The sequence below is a fragment of the Pezoporus flaviventris genome, unplaced genomic scaffold (genome assembly GCF_033815535.1).
Source record: "Pezoporus flaviventris isolate CSIRO_AGI_PZ_B2104156 unplaced genomic scaffold, CSIRO_AGI_Pfla_v1 ptg000031l, whole genome shotgun sequence".
Lineage (NCBI taxonomy): Eukaryota > Metazoa > Chordata > Aves > Psittaciformes > Psittacidae > Pezoporus > Pezoporus flaviventris.
The window spans coordinates 62,246,088-62,262,645 of record NW_026892579.1 but is presented as its reverse complement, the minus strand read 5'-3'; the positions used below and the strand labels follow the sequence as shown (position 1 = coordinate 62,262,645).

Here is a 16,558-nt window from a genome sequence, read left to right as displayed (position 1 = left end):
CAGGACTCCTTACCTTGACATCTACTAGACAAGCAGTTGAAACCTATGAGATGAGCTACTGTTTATGCCAGATTTGAAACACCTCCTGCCTGCTGTCAGCCTGCTTAAGCATAGGTGAGGTTGCCATTGGGTGTCTTCTGCAGGTGGGTGGAGGGTCAGTTAATCGGCTGCTCTTGCACTGGGATGTGTTCACTTATGATCTGTTTTGAGTCTCACTCATTTTCCGTGAATGGGCCATGTGTAGTTGTAGGTGAGGTAATCTGCTGACAGACTGGCTGACAGAATAGTCCAGAATTATGTTTTCCTTGGCCTGACTCTGATGTCTCAGCAGCTACTGTGAAAACCAGCCTTAGGTGGGCAAATCACTGCTGTTGTGCCACTGAAAACTGTTTAAGTCATCACAGAATGGCTGAGGCTGGAAGGGACCTCTGGAGTTCATCTGGTCCAAACTCCCTGCTCTGGCAGGGTCACCTAGAGCACATTGCTCAGGATTGTGCCTAAAGGGGTCCTGAATACTTCGGGAGACGGAGACTCCACAACCTCCCTGGGCAATGTGTTCCAATGCTCAGACAGTAAGGAAGAATTTTCCTCATGTTGAGGTGGTACTCCCTGTGTTTTAGTTTATACACTAAAACTAGTTCAGTTATGCACACACTGTAAGAGTTATTGCTTCTTGTCCTGATACCTCAGTTGGTACCACCGAGAAGAGCCTGGCCCCGTCCTCTTGAAACCCTCCCTTCAGGTGCTTATACACATTGGTCAGGTCCCCTCTGAGTCTTCTCTAGACTGAAGCCTTTTCTCATATGGGAGAAGCTCCGGAGTCTTAATGATTTTCGTAGCCCTCCATTGGACTTGGTTCAGGAGCTCCATGTTCTTCTTGTCCAGTTCTGGGCTCTCAAGTACACACCAAGTACACAGTACTCCAGATGAGGCATCACCAGGGCTGAGCAGAGAGGAGGATCGTCTCCCTCCATCTCCTGGCAACGCTCTTCCTAATGCAGCCTAGGGCACCATCAGCCTTTTTGGCCATGAGGGCATGCTGTTGCCTCATGGACAGCTTGGTGTCTATCAGGATGCTCAGGTCCCTCTCTACAGAGCAGCTTTCCATCAGGTCAGCCCCCAGCCTCTAGTGGTGCATGGGGTCATTCTTCCCCAGGTGCAGGACCCCGCACTTCCCTTTGTTGAATGTCAAAAGGCTCCTCTCTTCCCATCTCTCCAGCCTGTCTAGATCCTTCTGAATGACAGTGGGTATCACACACACAGCCTCCAAAGGATAATACACTTGTATGGCTGACTAGGGAATGCATATTCAGGAGCACTTTGTTGCTGCTTCCTTATGCCTAAATTCAACACGTCCACATGGAAATCTTCATATAGCAACATTTCAGTGGTTGGATAACAGCAGCTGTGTTTCTCTTCTACGTTTCCTGTGTGTTTTCTCATCTGACAGCTCTCAGAAAAATCATTCAAATGAAGTCTAGAGCTAAAGGGAATCCCCACCTATCATAACCTCAAATCCCAGTGCAGCGTCCTCACTCCCACTGTCTCAGAGCGTGAAGAGTCATCCTATATATACAGCTGACCTATGTTCCAGGTATCTCAGTCATTCCCAGCACAAGAGGTTACAGCAGATGAATCCAAGAGCTTTTCTCATGTTGGAAATTACTTGGTTGCCTGCAGTCTGCCTTCAAGGGGAAGGATTTAGTTTGATGTGGGCCACTTTAAGATAGGGGTAAGGGAACTGTAGTTCAGCTTGGTCATCAGCCTTGGTGGGAAACGAGGTCATAGCCTCTATAATGGAGAGGAATGTTGCATAAAGCAGTATGTGCAGCAGTGGAGAAAACAATCATAAGTACTGTGTTAAAAAAGATTATGCATCCACATTATATTTAACATTCTTATTTAGTAAAAAATGGGCATGTTTTCATTTGTTACTGAGAAAGCACCAATATTAATGGGTGTCATCCAGTGGTAGTTACTGCGGTGTGGAAACCTGAGATTTAGTCTCTGACAAATTGCCGTAAAGGAAGTCTACAACTTCTTTTTCTCTTTTTCTTCCTTCAGTACTGGTCTTCCAGGTACAATCTTGTTCTGATCTGCTGGCAGCAATCAGTAATGATGTATAAGCTAGTGAGTACATAATCTTCCCATTTTGCAGCATAGGTCTGCCTTCTTCTTTCAGTGTGTTTTCTCATCTGACATTTCAGAAATGTCTCTTTTACTCATCTAAATCCCGTCTGGAGCTATTATACGACAGACAGATTATAGTGTTCGTGTTCTCGCATACTGAACCTAGCTACAAATGAAAAATAAGCCTTGCCTAATCTTGAGATCTGGTAGAAGTGTAAATATTTCCCACTGTCTTCAGCAGCAACTTTTACTTGGTTTAGGTGCGTCTTCTCTATCCCACTTAAGGAAGTGACAATAAATGTTCAATTTGTAAGGCTTTTGACTGGGCTTACACAGCTACCTGCAGTGCCAGGCTCCCAGCCAGGCCCCTCAACAACTGGTTACTGCCGTGATACTCTGGACCTCTGTCATGTCACATTCATAAATCTAAAGTTGGGCCTCACAGTTCTCAATCTCTTCTGTTCCAGAAGTGTGTGTTGTTTTCTGCAGCAGTGTTTAATAATCCCCAACAAGGATTAGAGCCGTACTGTTTGGCACAGCACGCAAAGGCAATGTCTGCCCTTGAAACCCTGCAGATAATAAACAAAATATAGCAGACAAGGAAAACAGTCAATGGGAATAGAATACGGTACATGTGTCTTCATTCATGATCACAGTAGAAACCAAAGGCAAATGTTTGACCTTATAATCTGCCTTCGACTGATATTTGTCATCCCATGATAGTGTCAGAATTCAGGTTATGGACCCAACGAATAGTTCTTTAATAGGGTGACACCAAGACTGGCACTAAGGTGACAGGATCAGAGTCTTTCCAATTCCTGGATGCAGCTCTGACCCCAGCACCAGCCATAAGGAAACCTCTCGTCCACACCTTCTGTTCCTCAGTTGGGTTGGAACAGCATCAGCATCAATAGTTATCACAATTAATGAAGTATACTGTGATCAGGACCCACACTAAAGCTACTTTGTGCCGCTTCAGTGTTATGACATATTTTAAAAAGCATGACTAATTTCCACCTGCTATCTGTGTGGATAGAAGTCTGTAAGTTGGCCTCAGTGTCTGTGAGAAGCCTGCTGCTAATAAACAGTTAACAAGAATTATTATAAACATTATCATTCTCAAATTCAAGAAAATGAACATATTACATCCAAGACAGTGCTGTGCAGCATCACAGCTGATCTCAATTCATGTGTTAATAGGACAGTTTCGGTGTGATGCAAGAACCCTATCAGCATGTGGTGTCGGCCAAGGAAAGTGGGAGAAGCACAGGGCTCCTCATCCTCAGCATGACCCTTCCAAACCTGTGCCAGAGTGTTTGTGGTCAGTACAGGAGAGTTCGCCCAGATACCACTAGAGTTCCAACTGTTCTGTGACAAGTATTTTTTCCCTTGCTTGAGCTGTCCCTTCAGGCTATAATTTATTGCTATTATTCTAACATCTGCAGGGCTGGTTGTGCTGGGTATTGTACTAACATCCGAAGTGCCAGCTCTCACCCTTCAAATCTGCTGTCAGAGACAAGGTAGAGCAAATGGGCAGGAAAAACAGAAGGCAGGGGTTGAGAAGAGATGGAGTAGTATGAATTAGGTGTTTGAATACGCACTTCTTGGCTGTTTGCTTCCTAAGCTTTAATAACATTGATGTGTTGATATGTACGAAGGCTTAGAGAAAAGGAAGTTAACATGATTATTAATCATATGTATACATTTCTGATAATATTTGATAACCCTAAGGATTTTTTTAGCAATTGATCAGTATTTTTCATATATTTTTTAACCTGTGGTGTCTGTCGTGGTTTAAACCCAGTCAGGTAACTTGTTCACTCACTCCCAGTGAGTGGTGCCAAGCTGACAACAATCAAGGTCCGTGTTCGTCTCCCCCCCCCTCCCTGCACCGGGGCTCTCCCCTTCCCCGCTCCCGGAGGAACGGGGAGGAGGATCGAGAGAGTGCAACTCCTACGGGTTGAGACAAGAACAGTCCAGCAACAAATCACCACCGCTACTATCAGCTAAAACAATGATAAGGGAAAATAACAAGGGAAGAGAATACGATACCACCGGCCAAGAAAACGAGTTCCACCCGGAAGCCCGTGTCCTTCCGGGCAACTCCCAGTTACCCCCCACCCCGGGCATGACGTGCTGTGGTATGGAATACCTCCCCGGCTAGCCCGGGTCAGGCGCCCCGTCTCTGCTTCCTCACAGCCTCCCCTCCTCCCTGGCAGAGCATGAGCCTCACAAAGTCCTTGGTCAGGGTAAACATCACTTAGCAACAACCGAAAACATCGGCTTCACCAACGCTGTTCTCAAAACTAGAAGTCAAAACACAGCACTGCACCAGTTAACACAAAGGAAAAAACATGACTGCTACTGCTGAACCCAGGACAGTGTCTCTGATAGCCATGTGCAAACTGACTTTAATCGTGACAGCAGGATATTTCAGCTCAGCTGTATTTTTGAGGCTGCTGTTAATATGATCCTATAAAGAAGTGAGCAGTATTACTCACTGCCAAAATTAGTTCTAAGCTTTCCAAATGCCTACATCACAAAAGCTCCTTATCTAATTACCTGATACCCTCTTTCAGTGTGTCATTGTATTACTTTTTTTCCTCTTTTTAATATGGAAATGTGAAACAACTTGACCTTGAACAGATATCTTATGGGGATTCCTTTAATATAGTCAGTGAATTATATGAATGTCCATTGACAGCTAAAAGAATTTTACCTCTTCTATTTCATAACAGAGCTTTGCACTTCAGAAGCAGCAAGGTTTCTGGCCTTGAAAGACCATTTGGATGTTCTCATTCATTGCTTATATTATTAATTTGTGATGTGTCAACTGAATAAGAGATCTCTTTCACTTCTGTTGATTAAAAAGTTCTATTAAGAATCTGGGTGATAAATATGTAAGATGTGAAATGAACTGAGCTGTAAGTCCAAGATAGAGACACAGTGTAATAGAACACCTTTTCCTCAATATCCTACTCCATTTTTCTAATGTCTACTCACCTATTATCACTTAATTATTTTAAGGCAAGATCAACTTTAATTAATCAAAGCAAAGTAAGACTGGCTTTGTGATATTAAAAAATAAAGGCAAAATAGACATAAGCATTGTTAATTCAGTACGCATATAAGAACACAAGACTGAGCCATTATAAACTGAGCCATAGTAACCAATGATGTAGTCAGAGTTAATACTTCATTGACATGAATACAAACAACTTGCTGTCTTAATCTCAGAAATAAGCATCGTTGTCTCAGTTGTCAGATGTACCATGCAGAAAGCCTTGCGTAATGTCTGGTGTGCTAGGAGAGGGATGCACCTGAAACTTCAAGCAAAAATGAGCAGATGTCAAGTTTATTACCACGTTTTTGAGTTATTTAATTCCTGTATAAAATCCCTCTAAAATCATCAGCCAAACCCAGCCAGTTAATGAATTTAAACAAGAATTATGCATTAGAAGAAATCTTAAGCTTGCTTTTAAATAGCTTAGATTGGTTTATGTGTGGTAGTTTTGGTTTGGTTTTTCCTTTAATGGATTCAAGCTATGTTTATTCAAGGTCTGCTCTCTGTAAGTGAGGGCTTTTCGGAAGTCGCTATTAAGCTACAAGCTGAGTTTAATTCCTTCCCATTCAGGCATATCAGCTGCTGCTTCAGCTTCCATGAGACCTCCATTGAGTCAGTATTTGAAGCTCCTGCTTATCACCACATGAACTGTGTCCTGAGGAGAAGCAAGATCCACAGACTATGTCCATAGTGCCAAGCCCTGGAGGAGAAGGGTAGTACTGACAGCACCTTCATCCACACAAAGTCCTTACCTGCTTGTTTCAAGTGCCTAGACAAGGGAAAACCAATGCCTGCAAAGGGGATGCTAGGGACTGGCAGGCCCCTGGACTGACTCAGCTCACACCCCATTAGCTCCATGTGACACCATCTGGGACATCAGGTAGGATGAACAATGTCTCCTCTGTGTCCACCCCCTCGCTCAAGGGTAGTGGATTTGTGTGAAGACCTTGAAAATTACATTCCAGATCGAGAAACAAACCATCTCAAAATCCAGGATTGGTGGGAGGTGTCCAATTTTCCCTTTCTCATTTTGTGCCCATATATTTGGGGGAGAGGGGTGGGGAAAAAGAGGAGAGTACATTCAGAACTGAATGTGGCGAGCATCATTCGGTTGCTAGTGCTGTTCACATGTCAGTGGTTCAGCCACACTTTATTCTCACAGCAAATCTGCCTGACTGGCTTTTCCTCACTGGAGCTTGATGGGGTTTTATTTTTTTATAATTTTTATTATTACTTTTTCCCCCACACAGCTTTAGTGCAGTGTTTTTGTGGCAATTATGTAAATTATATGTCACACCACTGCATATTTTCCACATCATTTGATTTGACCTTTAAAACTAATAAGAGAATTATCATTTTTACGGGTAATTTGTGTTTCACGGTATGAGACAGCAGGACAGGGACTGACGGGGGGAACAGCAGAACATAGAAGTCATGTTGCAGACTAGTATTAGAGGTCCATAAGTAGGTATCCAGCACACTACAGTGGCTGATGTGAGCTCCTGAAGAGTAAATCAAAAGATATATTGTGAAATAAACTTCCTAAAAGGGGGAATTTCTTTCTAAAACCATCCTGTTCGTTTGGTTAGTATTTATTTCTAATACACGCATTGATATCTCAGTGTAAGCAATATATAGATATGGATGTATATTTCAAATAACATAATCACGGATATTACTCTTTCCATACAAACGCTGATAGATTATACCTATTGGTACACATACATGTCTAATCCCACTTCACCACACCAAACCTCTAACGACATTATCTTGAGTTAATCAGTTTTGTTGATTAAGCATATTCTATATTTTTCAGTTATTTTTTTACTCATTTTAAAGCTACTGGATTTAACTTCTCTCTGCATCCACCTGTTAAACTACAAAGAAAGTCAAGGTGTTGAAAACAAACAGAAACATCTATATCTTTTCTTCCTCATGTTGTGCAGAACAAGTATTATTGTCAACAAGTTCATCAACAGCACTGAAATAATCCTCTTTCAGCCTCCTTCTCCCTCAAAAAGACCTATCGAAAGTTCAAAGTGTCAAGAAAATTGTTGCAGAACTGTGATAAGACATGAAGTTCAAGCAGTGAAGACTTCCATAACACTAGCTAAATGTCTTACTAATCTTACAGATGTCAGATAAGATTTTCCATGCGTTTAGGATGACAACTGGCAGGAGCGTAGGATGTTCTGTGTGGGCTGTGGTTCAGGGAGGGTGAGGAGTCTTCTGACTGAAACTTAATACTTTAATGCATTTAACAGTAATGGGAACTACCCATATGTAAAGTCTTAGGAAGTGATAGGAAAGATTCCCAAATGGGGTAAGATACACCAGTCACACTCATCACTTCCCAGCTTCCCCCAAGGATGATTTTTACATAGTATTTTCTTTTCCTTATTGTTGGGTTACTCAGAAATAATTTTGTTTGAGATTTTTTTTCCTGTTTCTCTTTCCTCATTCCTCAGTCCCTCAGTTCCTCCCTGGACTTCTTTGCAACACGTCTGCTGTTCTTGTACCCTCCATATTTTTAGTAGGTACTTCTATGTCCCACCACAGCAGAGCCACATGGCAGTTCAAGTACTTGAGCAAGAGGTTCTGGTTTAGGCTTATAGTGGAAGTATCTTACAGGTCAGTGTTAGCCCAGCAGAGCTCGGGTTTCCTAATCAGACAGAAGCAGGAGACATATTTCTCTTTATTCAGTCTTTCTTGGTGGTGTTGCTGATGACATTAGTTCATTCTCTCTTAAGTGCTTGTACAGTATTTCATCCCTGGGCTTTCCTGTGCCAATTTTTTGACCACAGTTAAAATATGTGAAGCTTATACTTCCCTCAGTGTGCTGATTTTGTCTTTATGGAGTCCATCGAATGAACACACTGAAAACCAGGGATTTAAGCCAAGCTACTGTCCTGTACAAAAAAATACTAGCATTGAAGTAAATCATCATTGGGAGATCTGAAACCAAAGAAAGTAAAATCCCAAGGGCTTTTTTTTTGCATAGCCTGGTTAATTTTGCAGTTCCGTAAGACATGCGAGTAACCTGCAAACACTTTTCTCACCTCGAAAAGACGTTTACACCTGTTTCTCCACATCCTACAATGCATTTAGGTTTTTTTCCCCACCTTCATCTGAGCAGGCTTTTTTCCTTCCCTTGACACAGCATATCTCCAGGCTTCTCTTCACATAGGAAAAAAAAACCCTACAGAAATATAATGAAAAATATGAAAACCATCTGACTTAAAGATGGAGGCACCCAAAAACTTCATGCCAAGTTCCAGCTTTTTCAAGACAAATTACAAAAAATGCTAAAAGCTTAGTAACTATAGCAGCACAAACACCACCACTACAATATGCCGCAACAGATTGTTCGTATGTCACTATTTTTCCAAAGTTCCTTGGCAAATGTTTCCATCAGTAAACAAGTCAAATGAGAGAATTGTAAAATGGCCAGCAAAAAGCCTCACTCTTTGTTGGCTAATGAAGTAAAATTCTGGTACTTATCACTAGTATTCTGTTCTTCAGCCCCTCTTCCTTCACCTGTGCTGACAGACTACATTTGTCTCTGCTTCTGCCTTCTCAAAAAGGCTTCTGCCTGTTATACCACCATCCTTTTTATATTGCAAGTTTATCAAAGCAATGACATGTCTAAATGTTTGGTCAGATTCTCACCTGGGGTGAAAACTTACATAGATCCATTAACTTTGTCAGAAAGATGCCAAATTACATGAAGAAGTGAGCTGGCACTTCATGTTTCTTGCAGCATGGTGCCCATCAATGGAATTGACAAAACACCATTAATAATGCCAGTCCACTAACACTTCGAGGCAGACTCGTAGTTCATTTATTTCCTATTGTCTATTCTGTTTTTCTGCTCAATGTGTTGGTATCATCAGAATTTATTGTTGAATGAAGTGTCTGGGGAACAGGCCAGCTTGTGCTCTATGGTAATGATGGCCAAATGCTGAATGTTTAGGGGTTCTGTGTTTGATTATTGCTGGAATAAGCTCTTGAAGCTGCAAAACACGTATTCCTACTGTTCCAGTACATACAGCATATGTAAAATTGGGATTGAACCGTCCTTCTCTTTATGGAAAATCAGAACCTGATTGATCAACATTCAAAACATTCCTTCTGGGTGAGCAACTGTGGCGGTTTTGCCTGATATTTATAATTACCTGTACTTTGATTGTTCTTTAAAGCTAAGGAAAATTTAGATTTGCCTCTTCATAGATTGAAATAACTGGGAAAAGTCTTACCTTTATGGAAGTCAGTGGAAGCTTTGCCACGAGCTTCAGTGTGGAATGAATTTAACTTACAACTCCTTGACTTCATGCAAGAAAGGATATTCTGGCTGTGCTTTGACTTTGGTATTGGCTGCAGTGCCAGGTTGCAAGGAGGGGTTAGAAAAATAGTAAATGTATCTTTTACCAGTGGGGGGGGGAGGAGATATAATTTGCCATACATCTAAAATGTGAACTTATCCATAGCATGTTATCTTTAATAATAAAGAAAGTATAATTAAAAAAATATTGGAGCCATACAAACAAAATGCAAATGTTCATATAAAATGCGCAAGCAAGACTTAGGACAGGAACTGGAGCACATCACCCCTTGCTCCCTCTTCCTGACCTCATCAGTGCTGAATTCTTCTTTCATAGGACTGGTGCAGCTTCTCAGAGAGGAGCAGTGAGAGCCTGTGGAGCCCACCACCAGGTGAAAAAGGCTTTGGGATTTGGAATTGTTGCATCCCTCTCCTTCCCCATCCCATAGAGGGCCTTGAGTTTGTGTTCTATTCCTGAGGCACATGCAGTAGTCTCATGTACATGCTTCAGTGTTAAAGAAATGGGCAACGCTGCTGAGAAACCTTTCTCATTGTAAAGACCAGCTGTAGTTTTTAAAGGGCACGGGGAACTGGACATTCTCATGAGCCATAATGAATATGAAGTCTTGTATTAAACTTCAACAGTTGCTTTTATGCATCCCATCCTTGACTTACCAAGCATAATGGACTGCACAGGCAGGCCTTTTTATCTGAGCTTCCAGAGAGCTACATCCATACATCATCTTCCATTTATTTCTCCAAGTGCCTTTTTCCAGTGCTCATTTCTTTCCATGTAACATAGCTATAGTTAAACTTATCTGCCATAGCTATTACTTACTTAAATGGCACCATGAATTGAGACTCCTGTCGTCGCTACCCTAAGTTAATTATGACAGTATTGGCAACAGGACGTTAAGATTAACTTTTGCTTGAGGAGCCTACACAATTCACACACAGTTCACATAATGAAATAGTGTTTACAGCATGGTTGGTGCTCTTTCCAGCGTTTATTCCTGTATAGCAAAGCACTGAGCTCACAACAAGCTTAAAAAGGCAAGTGTACAATACAAACCCATGTGTGACCTTCCTGTTGATTTATTCTCAGCAGCTAACAGGTGCCTCGTACAGAATTCAAACTAATAAATGCAGAAAGACAAAACTAACAACCTTACAATGAAGCATGTCAGGGACAACTTCTAATCCTCTCTGTTTTCATAACACTGCTTATGTTGAAAAGATGAGAGGGAAAAAAAAGGAAAGGAAAAAAAGGGGGTAGAACAAAGAGGAAAATCCTGAAAGAATGCCCCAGAGAGCAGCAAAATGATTAACTATTCTTTTTTTCAAATGCTAAGCATTTCCTTCTCAGTCCTGGATGACAATAGAATCATAACTTCATCAGAATTACTTTGAATAGTCTCATTAGTGACACATGGTCTTGGTTTGTCCCTGCCTCAAAGTCTGATAATATTTTCATACCCACTATTGAATGTGTGTATAGCTTTGCCCTCCTCATTTGTACAATACTTTCGACATATCAGATCGTCTGGTTTTGTTCTTGGATGTTCAACAATTCAATAAAAGTTTAACAATAAAAAGGGGGTAAAAGTGAGGGGGAGGATAAGATGAAAGTTTATTTCCAGTACAAGCTAACTAAACAACGGGAACGAAAGTGTATTATATCATTTGTAGAAAGCAGCCTACTCCATCCAATTCTAGCCACAGAGGATATTCAGAAAGCACAGGCGTTAAACAAGATTTATTGAAGAATAGCCTTGCTTTTGTTGTATAGAGTAGAGGCTTTTTCTTCTAAAATAGCTGTTTAACAGAGCAGCTCCCTTCCGAACGCCTGCACAGAGTATTCCTGTCAAGCCTCTACCTTATGTGAGTATTTTTAATTAATATATGCCTTCACCAAATACAAGGAAAAATTAAGCATTAATGATCACCAGAGGCCCTGCTATTAACGTGATTATCTGAGATATAATTTCATTTGTAGATGCCATTAATGTATTTTTAATAGATCACTCATTTACTTTTATTTATTTCCTTTTCAGGTTTTGCAAATAATTTTGCTTCCAAGACCCGTGGCTTTCCCCTTCAAGCTCTCTACTCTCTGCAGTGTGTTTGTGTTTATATTAGCCACACCACTGCAAGCTAAGATGCCGATTCATCTTCAAATGTGCCACAAGATAGAAGTTAACGGTCCAGCTGAGGGACTTGAAGCAGGGAACAGTGTTAGTGCTGCAAGTCATCTGTTCTGTTTGCCAAAGCAGTAGTTGTGTCACATAGGAGCCAGCTGCCCTTGAAGTATCTTCTCTCTGCATGAGTGGCAGTGGGTATTGTTGCGCAGTATATAAACCTCCTTTTGTCAGCTTGCATTAAGCACAGAATTGACTTGTAAGACATTTGTACTTGGAGAGAGATGAGCGATGTCTTGTCTTTAACAAAGGATACATCAGTGCTGCAGCAGACAGGTGAGATACCAGAGCTGGTTTCTTGGAAAACGACACCAGTATGGTCAAAGTTTTCTGCTGTCAGAAAGCAAGTGTAGTCCTGTGTGATCTTCCTGCACTTCTACAGAATGAGAGATGAGAGATAAGAGATGAGAGATAAGCTACTTCTTTCCTGCGGCAACAGTTACTAGAAGATATCTCTTCCATGCAGATCCTTTCTGCTACTTAATTTCTGAAATAATCCATGTAGGTATTGCTGGACCCCTACTGGGTTGTGGTTATCATGAGAGTCTTGCAAAACCATATTGTATCTAGGAATGGGATTCCTGTAGTTTGCCACTTAATCTGAAATCATAGAATCATAGAATAGTTAGGGTTGGAAAGGACCTTAAGGTCATCCAGTTCCAACCCCCCTGTCATGGGCAGGGACACCTCACACTAAACCATCTCACCCAAGGCCTCATCCAACCTGGTCTTGAACACTGCCAGGAATGGAGCATTCACAACCTCCCTGGGCAACCCATTCCAGCGCCTCACCACCCTAACAGGAAAGAATTTCCTTCTTATATCCAATCTAAACTTCCCCTGTTTAAGTTTTAACCCATTACCCTTGTCCTATCACTACAATTCCTAATGAAGAGTCCCTCTCCAGCATCCCTGTAGGTCCCCTTCAGATACTGGAAGGCTGCTATGAGGTCTCCACGCAGCTTCTCTTCTCCAGGCTGAACAACCCCAACTTCCTCAGCCTGTCTTCATATAGGAGGTGCTCCAGTCCCCTGATCATCCTCGTGGCCTCCTCTGGACTTGTTCCAACAGTTCCATGTCCTTTTTATGTTGAGGACACCAGAACTGCACACAATACTCCAGGTGACGTCTCACAAGAGCAGAGTAGAGGGGCAGGATCACCTCCTTCGCCCTGCTGGTCACGCTCCTTTTGATGCAGCCCAGGATACGGTTGGCTTTCTGGGCTGCAAGTGCACACTGAAGCCAGCTCATGTTCATTTTCTCATCAACCAACACCCCCAAGTCCTTCTCCGCAGGGCTGCTCTGAATCTCTTCTCTGCCCAACCTGTAGCTGTGCCTGGGATTGCTCCGACCCAGGTGTAAGACCTTGCACTTGGCATGGTTAAACTTCATGAGGTTGGCATCAGCCCACCTCACAAGCGTGTCAAGGTCCCTCTGGATGGCATTCCTTCCCTCCAGGGTATCAACCGAACCACACAGCTTGGTGTCATTGGCAAACTTGCTGAGGGCGCACTCAATCCCACTGTCCATGTCAGCGACAAAGATGTTAAACAAGACCGGTCCCAACACTGATAGTCGAAGACAAGTACATACAGGGGAAAATCTATTCATAACAACCTAAATATTATTGACACTCTTAAAATAGGCAGTGTTAAACCTTTAGGCAAATCATAATTTCCTCTCTTGTCCTTTTTAAATCAGCTCCAGTGACAACGGTCTGCTGAATCACCATACATCCTGATGAGGAGGTCAAGGAATGCAAAGTGCATCAAAAACTGTGAAGAATTTCCTGATGGGAAAGCTAACTCCTGGGGAGGCCTGTGAGTAACTGCAGAAACTGAAGAGCTCTGGGAATGAGGAGCACTTTCTTGAAGATTGTGCCATAGTGTGACATGTTCTGTCCATATCTAGAAATGCAGTGTTAGTCTGTTCGCTTGCCAGACCAGCAGGTCTCACTAGCTCCAACTCAGATACATAGAAAGTTAAAATATTCTGAAGCAGGAATGAATCTGATAAACGAAGGAATGAAGAATGTGGGGGAAAATCCCAAGTTTTAGCCAAACTGATGTGAAAGCAAATTAAAGTAAGAATAAAAGGTTTGCTAGCTCCATTATGAGTCCACTAACAGTAAATACAAAATGCAGCCTGTGTAGAAAGAGCTACTGATAATGTCCATCAAGACTGGAAAGGATAAGTACTCATACCAATTGCGGCCCTGGCAACATCCCAGGGTTCCACTTCCATAGTGCCCTCTTCAATGGACTTACAGAGAAGACTGTCCCTCTTCTCCATAGCCAATTCCAGAAGTTATTTTTGACTGCTAGGGATTTTAAGTTTCATCTAGATGCCAAGGTAACCTTGAAATATGTTAAGGAGACCTGGCTGTGATCATTCATGTGTGGGTGACAGACTGGTTGTGATGAGAGACTGACTATCATCAGTTGCTGTATCAGCCAGCTATGGTGATGAGGGTCTGTGAAGAGGTCAGGGAGCTTCAATAGAACCTGGAAGTCTGGACAATTTCCAAAATCTTGGCACTAGAAAACAGTCTTCCGTTGAAATAAGTCATACAAGGAAGAAGCCTGCTGTATGAGAGATAATGAGACCATGGGTTTAAGATCTGCAGAGAGTCTGAAAAGGGATTTGTTCCCAGCAAAGATTGTCTTGGCGTTTACTTTGTGAGCCCCAGTGTGCAAGGACTTATGTAAACCATAAAATTTTCCCTTAGACTACGAGCTATGTCAGCTACTGGACAAGGAACAATTTACCCATGGTTGTCCCACTCCACAAATACAGTGCCTTTTAATATATTCTGGTGTTATATAAATGTGGGCTAGATATTTTTCCGGTAAAAACTTGGGCTTTGATTTCTTTTTATTGCTACGAAAAACATATTTGGCCATTGATTATTGCAGATGAAACACCTGCTGTGCAGTACATGCTTTCAAGGAATGCACACAGGCATCACCATAAAGGTAAGCTTGACTTCTCTCCATTTGCAGAAGAAATGTTGGTTCCATTTAGACAAATAAAAGATCATGATAATAGCTGTGCTGGTTCAATCCAGGGATTGTTATTCACTCTCCTATTTCCAAATATTTTTGCAGAATGAAGTGTCAGGGTAAATGGAACACAGGGACCTCTGGGATATCATTACTGCAATCAGTGGCACATCCCTGGTCTTCTGCCTGTTCTTGTTCACCAGCATATGAATGTACTGTAAACAGCAGACATCCTCTAAATGAGCGAGCATCCTGGTGGGCTGTTGAGGTCCACACCTTTCATCATCATCCTCACAGTCTTTAGCAACTTGGAGTGACTGGATTCTGATGAAAGGCTCCAGGCAAAGACACTCTGCAAAATCATCACCTGCTTCTTCCTTGCTGATTCTGGCCTCATCGAGTGGCCTCATGTTCATGTTTGGCCTCTACAATGTCAAAAAAGATCCCTTACCGAGAGAGCGGAGAAGGCAAGACAAGGAACTGATACCAAGTGAACTGTCCCCAGAGTACATAACTAGTATCTATGCAAATATCTGTGAGGGATATGTTCCAGCTTGTCTTTAGCTCTTCTGTCCACTAACCTGAACTAAGCACTCTTTCAAGTTGTGTTTATTTATGTCTGTTGAGCAATGGTGTTGTCCGGAATGGAGCCTAATTTATTTTAAATCCTAAAGAATAAGGCGGATTTTACTCTGACAATGGTGATTAATTGCAAATCTTTAAGTCTATTATGGACTGGAAGTGTTTAAGATTATTCTTGATGAACTATTGAACTGATTAATCTTTTGTTTCCTTTTGTCCTGTTTCTGAACTGGTGAGCTTTTCTACGAGTGTGTTAATTGCTAAAAAATTCTGCTAACTCTTGCCAATTCAAGTAAAAATTATTACAAAGGTTTTTGATGAATTATCCCTGCTACTGTTTCTTTAAGAATCTGGTATTTTTCAGGCATTAAATTTGTCTGCTTAGGCAAGTCTTCTGTTTCTACACTATGTTTAGATAATTTAGCCTGCTAAAATGAGAAAATAACCAAAACCATCTAACCCATAATGACTTGCGATATTACTTTTCAGCATGGTTTATTATTCACTGGGTATTGTGAATTATTTAGGATTCATAAACATCTTCAGGGCTGGAAACATTCGTCATGCAGATACACATATGCAGTTAATACTAATAAGCCACAAATAATAACTGAATGAGCTGACAGTGCTTATGACAAAATTATTCACTGTTTTTTTGCGGTATTTAACCAAGTCTGCTTAGGATCCATAAATAACTGCTGACTTCCAGATTTTGAAGGCCTGATAGAACTGTTGGATCATTTTCCTGATTTTCAAGGTAGTATAGACCAGGTGCTACTCTTAGTTATGCTGGATGATGATTATATCTATGTGCATTGACCATTTTAATCCTGCTGAGTATAGATAGACTGCAAAGGTCTAAGTAAAAGCAGAAAAAAATCTGGTATTGTCATTGATGAGACTTTATGAGGAAAAAAATGAATGTTTAGTATAGCAGTTTCGTATCTAAACAGTGAAGCAGTCATGTCACAGTTGAAATTTCCTCCATATAGAAGACAGAAGGGTTTAGGGAATTTCTCCTTCCTTCTTTTTGCAAAATCATATAGAATCATGATGCAAAACAGATTCCAGAGAACAGCGACAGTTGTTCCTCTGTAACAAATGGGATTGCTAATGGAAAGAAATGCAAGACAGCCATCTGTTGGCTTGCACAGTAACATGCTTGGTTTCCAGGTCCCAGTGTGGGCTGTCAGTAGCCCAGAAAGGAATAAGAACAGTACTCATTGCAAAGGCAGATGGTGTTTGTGGACAGTTTAAATTC

The 16,558-nt window shown here is 41.6% G+C and overlaps 1 long non-coding RNA gene across 1 annotated transcript; it reads left to right on the top strand.

Moving 5' to 3' along the window:
* Nucleotides 1-2,049: 2,049 nt before the first annotated feature.
* LOC133273504 (uncharacterized) lies at nucleotides 2,050-12,085 on the top strand. The gene is made up of 3 exons (XR_009744848.1): nucleotides 2,050-2,130; nucleotides 5,765-6,074; nucleotides 11,570-12,085. It is a non-coding gene; the product is annotated as an uncharacterized LOC133273504 (long non-coding RNA).
* The last annotated feature ends 4,473 nt before the right edge of the window (nucleotides 12,086-16,558 follow it).